The sequence below is a fragment of the Pituophis catenifer genome, unplaced genomic scaffold (assembly GCF_029215685.1).
Source record: "Pituophis catenifer annectens isolate HBS135680 unplaced genomic scaffold, rPitCat1.0.hap2 SCAF_11, whole genome shotgun sequence".
NCBI lineage: Eukaryota > Metazoa > Chordata > Lepidosauria > Squamata > Colubridae > Pituophis > Pituophis catenifer.
In genome coordinates, this window is record NW_027256891.1 from 14341788 (window position 1) to 14351629 (window position 9842).

Here is a 9842-nt window from a genome sequence, read left to right on the forward strand (position 1 = left end):
CGTGAAAACGGAGGGTTGCAGGAGGCCGTGCAGCCGAAAATGGAGCTCAGGAGCCCGTTTTCGCTGGCAGAGGCACTGTGGGCCGGTCCTTCACTGTTTCTAGGAAGGCCCCACCGGCCAAATCTAAGTACTCCGTGGGGCAAATCCAGCCCCCAGGCCTTGAGTTTGACACTGATTTAATCCAACATTCCTTACAATAGAAACAAAGTTGTTTTTTTTAAAAAAAAAATTCAGCTAAGCATGGCTTGCTATGCTGTTAAATGAACCATGCTTAGCTCTGTTCTCCTACCATGCTAAGCCATCCCTCTGGCTTATAAAGGACAATAGCCAAGCTGACAAGACTGTACGACGTCAAAAAACAACGAAACTATATTATGGTTTAACACAATGCACGAATCCGGTGAGGGATCCACGTATGCAGTTGAAATTTGCTCTTGGAAGTCCAGTGATGACTAATGTGAAACACGGCGGTTGAATTGGACTGTGTCTTCTTTTCCAGCTGATTGCACCCATGTTGCAGACTTTGATAACTGTGTAGGTGATACGGTCGGTTTTTGCCCTAAAGGGATTGCCTGCAGTTGTAAAGATAAAGTTCCTTATTGCCAGTAAGTAAGTTAATTTCCTTGTTTTGAGAATTAGGGAGGAGGGCTGTATTTGCAAAGTCCAGCCTCTTCTTAAAAGCCTCCAGGGATGGAGAATTTATAACCTTCATGGGGACAACTTCCATTCTGAACATTTTCCTTCTTGGTAAACTAACTGTAGTGCTCTCCCCTCCCTCTCTCTCCCTCCCTCCCTCCCTCCATCTATCCATAACTTGTATTCAGTGGTGGGATTCAAATAATTTAACAACCGGTTCTCTGCCCTAATGACCAGCTGGGTAGGCGCGGCTCGGTGGTCATGTGACTGTGTGGGTGTGGCCAATTTAACGTCACTCACGTCGATGGGCGCTTCGCCTTAGCTGTTACAATGTAATAAGGGTTAACCGGAGAGGCAGTTTCTGTAAGCAGGGCAATAAAGATTAGGCTAGAAACAACACCAGAATGTTTCCTTCCTGCCTTCCTTACAGGATTAGCCCTGTCAAGTGGAAAAAAACGAAATAAGATTTCTTCCAACAACCAGTTCTCCAAACTGCTTAGAAAGTTAACAACCGGTTCTCCCGAATAGGTGCGAACTGGCTGAATCCCACCACTGCTTGTATTTGTTATTTCTGGTTTAGTTTCCAAGATATGGAAATGCTTTCTTGACTAGCTTCTCTCTAGCTTCTCTTTAAGTACTTGAATATGGCTATCATCTCTACCCTAAGTCTTTTTTTCTCTCTCTTCATCTGACTTCCAAATTTTAGTCTGCCTGTCCTTGTAGACATGTCCTCAAGCTCTTGAATCATCTTTGTTGCCCACCCCTGAACCTTTGTTGATAAGCAAACTCAGCCTGAATGTTTGAGGCTGATAACGTTACTTGCAAATGTCACTCCAGAACACAAGGAAGCCCTTGATTCTAGCACCCAACCCTAGAGTTGTTGGGTGGATTAGCACCCAACTTCATGATAAAGGCTATGGTTTGCAGGGAAAGTGGTTCAAAGCTTCTCAATTTTGGTCTCCTCCATTTCACGAGATGAGTGCTCCACTCAGGGGTGAAATCCAGTAGGTTCTGACAGGTTCTGGAGAACCGGTAGCAGAAATTTTGAACAGTTCGAAGAACTGGTAGCAGAAATTTTGAATAGTTCAGAGAACCAGCAAATGCCACCTCTGGCTGGCCCCAGAGTGGGGTGGGAATGGAGATTTTGCAATAGCCTTCCCCTGGAGTGGGGAGGGAATGGGGATTTTGCATATCCTTGCCCTGGAGTGGGGTGGGAATGGAGATTTTGTAATATCCTTCCCCTGCCATGCCCACCAAACCACTCCCACCAAACCACTCGAACCGGTAGTAAAAAAATTTGGATTTCACCATTGACTCCACTACTCTGCTCACAACAGAATCCCTTATGCCACCAGGCTTGAAATTTTGGACCTGGACAACCTAGAACTACGCCACCTATGGTCTGACCTAAGTTTAGTACACAAAATTGTCTGCTACAATGTCCTACCTGTCAATGACTACTTCAGCTTCAACCACAACAATACACGGGCAAACAATAGATACAAACTCAAAGTAAACCGCTCCAAACTCGATTGAAGAAAATACGACTTCAGCTACAGAGTGGTCAATGCCTGGAATGCTCTACCTGACTCTGTAGTTTCTTCCCCAAACCCCCAAAACTTTAACCTTAGACTGTCTACCGTGGACCTCACTCCATTCCTAAGAGGTCTGTAAGGGGGCGTGCATAAGCGCACTAGCGTGCCTACCACCCGTGTCCTACTGGTCCCATTTATTCGTACTCGTTTCTTATGTATATACTTATACCTGCTTATACTTATATGTTTATATGTTATGTTCAAACTTATACTTGCTTTCTCATACATGCTTGACAAACTAAAAATAAATAATAAAAAAAATTATGTCTTCAGGTGTCCCTCCTACCGAAACAAATGGAAAGATTATTGGTACATGGGGCCCAAATGTGACTATCTGTGGAGCACCCTGGACTTGATTTTGATGATCGTGGTTCCTGCAGTCACATTGTCTACAGTTGTCTTCACCTTAGTGCAGTGGATTGCCTACTGTAGAAGCCAGCCGAAAAAGAGCAGGTGAGTTTATTTTTTGACTGAGGCAGGATTTATTTCCACCAAATCCCTGCCCTGATCAGTGAACGTATAGGTAACACTGAACTAAAAGTGACAAGCATCCCGATGAAGAGAGAGCTTAGGAGCAGCACAGAGGTATTTATGTAACATACTGTTGTGACCCGCCAGTGGCCTGCGTGGATCGTGGCTGATCCCGACGACGACGAGGCTGGTGTGGTGTCGCACCAGCAGCCTGCGCAGCCGGCGCTCGCGTCGGACAGCGAGGAGGCCGAAGAGGATGTGATGCCAGAGGCAGAGACTCAGCCAGGGCCTTCAGAACCTCCAGAGGCTCCTTCCAGTGGAGAGAGCGAAGTGGAGGAGCCTCTCCTCAATGCTCGGGCATGCAGGGCTGCCAAAAGGCAGGAGTGGCTACTCAGGAGGAGGAGGTCTACTCAAGAGTAGGGCTTGAGGATAACTGGCCACTCCCTTAGCCTATTTAAGTCGCACACTGCTAGTGTTTTCTTGCTAGAAACAACGTCTCATTACTACAGAGCATCTTGGAGAGCGAGCGACTTCTCATATCTGGTTTTCTGGGCTGGTTGCCAACCTTTGTTGGACTTTGTTCTTAATAACTTTGATAAGGACCCTTTGCACGGGAAGCCTGCATTCTTGAAAGGGGTTTGTTTGGAATTAAACAGTGTTTGCGAAGCTTGGTGTGTGTCACATTCTCTGGGAATCCGAAGCTGGGGCAGAACACATACTAAGCCATAGTGTCAACTCGCAAAGCATCCCTGGCCTGCTGTCGAGTTGCCATAGACAAGGGAGATGGAAAAACAATGAAGCAGCATGGCAGCCAAAAACAAAACCACATTCCAGACATGTATCACTCAAGGCTGTCTCCCAGGGTTACCCACAGCGGCCAGAGGGGAGTGATCTCTACAACCTGGCAAAATTGCTCCGTTGGTGAATGTGACTGATGACACACCCTGGGGGGAGGGGGGGAAACAGGGTCAAGATTGGGTTGTAAATTACGTGGAGTCAGAGTTGGCTTCACTTGGAATGTGCTGACATGAAGCTCCTAATAAATGACTGGATTTCTTTTGAAGCTTGGCTCGAGGCTCATGATTTAATTAGGGCATCCTTCGGAACCCCGACACATAGTTTGTTTAATTATGGTTTGTTTATCACCCTACAATAAGCTAAGATCATCCATTTTTAATATGATCCTAGCCACAGTTTTAGTGGCAAAGATGTCAGGCTAGAAGCCAGGAGATTTTGAGTTCTAATTTCACCTTAGGCACAAAGCCTGCTGGATGTCCTTGAGCCAGTCACTTTCTCTCAGCCCTAGGAAGGAGGTAAGGGCAAACTCTTATGAAAAACCTTGTCAAGAAAACTGCAGGGATACGTTCCAGACAATCTTCAAGAACTGAACACAATTGAACAAAATAAATTAGCTTAGTTTAGCTTAGGTTTTTCTCCTCGTCAAGGGTATGCTACATTTACATTTAATATTAGTTTTTTTTAAATCTGATATTTTGGTAATATTTTCAGAAGTCAAGAAAGGCAACCAAGACTCCAAGCTCGGGTCATTCCAAATAAACCCCAAAGACAGTTGGTAAGCAAATACCTTTTAAATTTATTTCATTGTTGTTATTATGGCTTTGTTTTGTATTTAATTTAATGAGGTTTTTAAAGGGTTGTTTTGCTTTTTCAAAAAACGGTAGATAGTTATTTTTAGACATATCGTGCCTCATTGTTTTTAAACATCCCATTTACTTTCCAATGGAAATTGATACCATATCGCTGATCTACAAGATGTGATTAATTCCTGTCATTGATGCTCCCATAATTATTTGAAAAAGATGGCATAAATTTACATGCAATGTGTATAAATAAATAAATGGGATGTTAAAAAAATAATACAAATCTCTAAAGTAACGCTCACCCCTTTGCACCTCAGTACAGCACCTCCGGGGATGCGGTGGCTCAGTGGCTAAGATGCTGAGCTTGTTGATCAGAAAGTCAGCAGTTCAGCGGTTCAAATCCCTAGCACCGCGTAACGGGGTGAGCTCCCGTGACTTGTCCCAGCTTCTGCCAACCTAGCAGTTCGAAAGCATGTAAAAATGCAAGTAGAAATATAGGGACCACCTTTGGTGGGAAGGTAACAGCGTTCTGTGCACCTTCGGCGTTTAGTCATCCAGCCACATGACCACGGAAACATCTTTGGACAGCACTGGCTCTTCGGCTTTGAAACGGAGATGAGCACTGCCCCCTAGAGTCAGGAACAACTAGCACGCATGTGCAGGGGAACCTTTACCTTTATAGCATCTCCTGGCCTAGGAAAGTAAAACCAAATATATGATAATGGGTTTCTTAGAAAAAGAGGAACAGAGCAAGAAAGGTCTAGCTCATATGGAAAAGAAAATATAATGATATTATCTGTGCAATAGGAACAATACTTTGCAAGCTTTTAGAAGGTGATATGTCCAATTTTGATCCCATAATGATGCATGGTTGACTTTTTTCCCCCCAGTTTTATTTTTCCTCCAACAACCTAATCTTGACCTATTTCATTTTCATAAATATTGTTATCTTGGAATGCTTTTTTTTTCTGTTTAAAACAATCATCAAAATCAAAGAAATCTGCTTATTTCCCATTTCTGATTTTTCTCGCACAGGACGCCCAGCCGAAACAAATGTTGGCATTTCCCAGGCCTTTGGCCCAAAACCAACAGGAGGATAGATTCAGGTATGACCTCCTGTGATAAAAAAAAATGTGTTTTCTATCACGGGGTTTGAATCCAGATTGTTAACTTTCTTTCACACTTGAAAAGTGAAGCTTGTGTAGTCCCAACTAATTTTAAGCATTGATTTCAGTGGATGGAAATACACTATAGGTAATCCTCTTTGCTGTAGCTGCTCTTGCCTTCTGGGAGCTCTTCTCATGCGTGCACTAGGAACAGGCTCCTCCTGTTCCTCTGCCTCTCTGCTGTCAGCCTCTGAAGGCTCTGGAGTCCGCACATCACTCCCTGATGGCCCTGGCCCCATCTGTGCCTCCGATGCAGAGCCCTCATCCGGGCCTCCCCCAGCCTCCAGGACTGGCCCATGTTCTTCTTCAGCCTCATCGCTGTCCAACTCCGCTGCCAGCTCCGCAGGCTACTGGCGGACCACAACACTTAGCAACAGAAATTTAAAGCTCAATTCTGGTTGTGTGTTGAGGACTACCTGTACCATCCACTCAACTTGGCTTAATCTGGACTCTGTGTACGTGTGTAGCATAAACCCAGTATATAGACATAGACCCACATACACACCCAGTCCACACCCAGAAAGAAGCTATTTCACTTTGTGACACTATTCCATCTACAGCAATTTGCTTGAAAATCACTTCAAAGAAAATATTTATTGGGAAGTCAGCCTCACAGTAACTTCCACATTGTGATCACTACACATACAACAGGCGGAAACAGCCCTCTTTTCCAATAAGCAGAGAAAACTAGTAACGGTGGAAATTTTGTAATTTTGTATTTGTTTGTGTATCTGCTTTCATTTCCTGGCCAATACAGTAAATTGAACCATAATGTGATTTGCTTTGCAGGAATACAACTCCTAGATTTTCATTTCCAGGGCTACAGAATGCTTTTATGGTTGTGTTCAATTTTCTCATATGACAGCTACTCGCCCCAGAGACCTCTTCCAAGGGCAGTGCCATCTGCCCAAGCTGGCCGGAGTAACCACTGGGTGAATGAGATGCCAAGTGCAGATTATGATCAAGAATTTGAAGATCTGCCTATGACGCAGCTTCCGGTATGTTCAGATTTTGGCTGTGCACAAAAATGGCATTTTCCAGAGTGTACTTGATGTCAGCGGAAGCCACTTTTGCTTGTATGAAGGAATTGATTTTGGTTTCCACTGATTTCTGCTTCAAACTTGTCATAGTTTCCCAGCGACCAGTCAGTAGCTTTGAGAGACATATATAGAGCTTTTTGGGGGAAGGAAATAATTTTCATCATTGCGCAAATAGAATGTTGCCCATGGTTTTCTGGATCCTGTTGCTACCACAAGATCTTGTCTAGGCGCCTCCAATCATTCAGACAGTCCTCAGTAAACACTGGTATTTAATCGATACTCCTAACTTAGACCATCAAGTAAGAAAAAGCAATAGACAATCAGACAGGCTGAACTAAAGAGGTAGTGATTCTAAAACGTCAATATAAAATAAACAAAATTTAATGGCTTTTGCATGGCATCCATGAGCACCCGTGGAAGGCAGGTGGATTAAAAATTGAAGCTGTAATCATTAGCAATAATAAAAATAATAACCGGAATCTTGTAAGAATTCAGGCAAGAACATGGGCATTTATATGACTTCCCAGTTCAAACTATGTGACCTGAGTGAGATTACCAAAATCATATAAGGTTGTAACCAACTGTAGCATGATTGACCCTTCCCTTGTGTCAAATTTCACCTGATTTGGACAAGGTTGCTATCAACTAGAACAGGGGTCAGCAACCTGCGGCTCTGGAGCCGCATGTGGCTCTTTCACCCCTCTGCTATGGCTCCCCGTCACTCAAAATATTGATGTTGATCTTGCTGTTGCGATCTGGCGAGATCTGGCCATGAATGGTGTGAACGGGTTTTAATTGTTTTTAATATTTTAATTTTTAATGTTTTTATATATGGTTTTTAAATGCATTGTAAGCCGCCTTGAGTCTTCGGAGAAAGGCGGCATACAAGTTGAACAAATAAATAAATATGTGTCACAACTGCTAATTTGTGACACTTGTTGGGATGCGATTTATTGAGCTTTCCAACTCGCCGGTAGGCCAACCATGGATAAATCCCAGAAAAGAAGTTTCAGAAGAAAACAGAACATTTAATTCAACTATATATGCTAGTTTTGTGGCCGCTCAAGAAATAGTCAGGCACAGGAAGGGTTTTGTGGCTCCCGATGTTTTGTTTTCTGTGGAAAATGGGTCTAAATGGCTCTTTGAATGTTTAAGGTTGCAGACCCCTGAACTAGAATAAGCCAAAGCATTGCTTATAGTTAAACGGAAAAGAGTTCCCATGACCAGCCTTTCTGCTAAACCACGGATTACTTGATTTAAGAGAATTGTATCCAATATTTACATTGAAAAGGACACAAATGGACTTTGTGGATTATAGTCCATCTTTTTTAAGCTCTCAGAAGAGCTTCTAAAGAGCTTCATTGCCTGCTAAAATGTCAATGAAACGTGTCCCAACTGAAATCCTGTCATTTAATGAATCAGGATTTCAATCTTTCCTTTCTTAAGTCCCACCATCACCAAGTATATTGGTCATTTGTTTGTGTATTTATCAGTGATGATACGTTCTAGCGATCTAAAAATGCAATTATGGTGTTGATCGTGTTTCTGATTGCAATAAGTTCAAAACAGAGCAGAAACGGAGGAAAAAGTAGTATTGTTAAACTAGCATTTGCACCTGGAGGCAGTGTTTTCATAATCAAGAAATACTTGATTATAATGAGTGAGACCTGATTAGTTCAAAAGGCTATTTTATTTAGGCTGGAAAGCCCAGATTTTCAGAGGTTATTCTAATGCCAGTGTCCAGGAAACACCCTGCTGAAAGTCAGTTCCTCTACATAGATTTAGGCTTTAGGCTTACCAGTTCTGAGCTGCAAAAGTCTAGACAACTATGGAATGGCATAAAATAATTAGTTTTGATGGCACTTAATGATTGTTCAGATGTTTGTAGCCTGGATAATGTAGGTCTACTTTGCTTTAACATAACTCAACTGGCTAGGGTTGTGGTGCCCTCTTTCTCAGCTCATTTCTTTTGTGGACTTTTCAATTGGGAGAATTAAGTCAAACGTCCTATCTTGAAGATTGCAGTTGAGAGAAACACTGCCTTAAATAACTTTTAATCTTAATTTTCTTTTACAGAGACCTAAGGCACCGGTTCCTCTTCCTGATTATGGGGAGAACAGTTTCCAGCCAATGAACCATCTCATTGCTAATACACCCTCTAGATTTGCTCATCCACAGTATGCATATAACTAAAAGAAACTTCAGAAAACTGAAGTGTCTTATGGTATAATAAAACTATAAGATAAATACTTTTGCCTGTTTATTCTTTATCCCTCAGAGTTGTAGTCCTCAAAAGTCTTTGGGTTAATTCAAAGGTGTTTGTCAGGCGGCAACGGGAGTTTCTTGGTTTTTCTTTGAAGGGATTTTGCTTCTCATTCCAGCTTATTCAGCTCTGACAGGATAGAGGGGAATGGAAGGATTTATATTCCTTGCAGATAGCTGGTCACTAGCATCCTTTTAAGGATGATGCAAAGGGATGCGGTGGCTAAGACGCTAAGCTTGTTGATCAGAAGGTTGGCAGTTCAGCGGTTCAAATCCCTAGTGCCACATAACAGGGTGAGCTCCCGTTACTTGTCCCAGCTTCTGCCAACCTAGCAGTTCGAAAGCACGTAAAAAACGAAAAAGAGGAACCACCTTTGGTGGGAAGATAACAGCGTTCCGTGCGCCTTTGGCATTGAGTCATGCCGGCCACAGGACCATGGAGGTGTCTTCGGACAACGCTGGCCCTTCGGCTTTGAAACGGAGATGAGCACCGCCCCCTAGAGTCAGGAACTACTAGCACATATGTGCGAGGGGAACTTTTACCTTTACCTTTAAGGATGATGCCAGAATGTAAAGATACTGAACCAGAGGCACCACTCACTATCTTTATGTATTATTATTTATTGGTTAGATTTATATGCTGCGTCTCTGTGGAGACTCAGGGCGGCTTACAATGCATTAAGCCTTTATACTTTTTGTATATACCTGCTTAGTAGGGCTTTTGCCCCTCCCCCCAAGCGGTGTTGTTCTACACAAATTTGGCTTATTGCCCTCACAATCCGGGTCCTCATTTTACCTACCTCGGAAGGATGGAAGGCTGAGTCAACCTTGAGCCTGGTGAGATTTGAACTTGCAGTAATTGCAGGCAGCTAGCAGCTAAGTGCTACTTAATAGCGCTTTAGTCTGCTGCTCCACCAAGGATCTTAATCTTAATGGGGCTTTGTTTTGCATTACCACAGTAGAACCTCATCAATTATGCTTTGTGGAGTACAGTTTTAATTTTTGATAAAGGGTAAATACCGATTATAGCTCATACAAACAAAAGCTCTTTGTGGAGGTCCACCTTGTCTA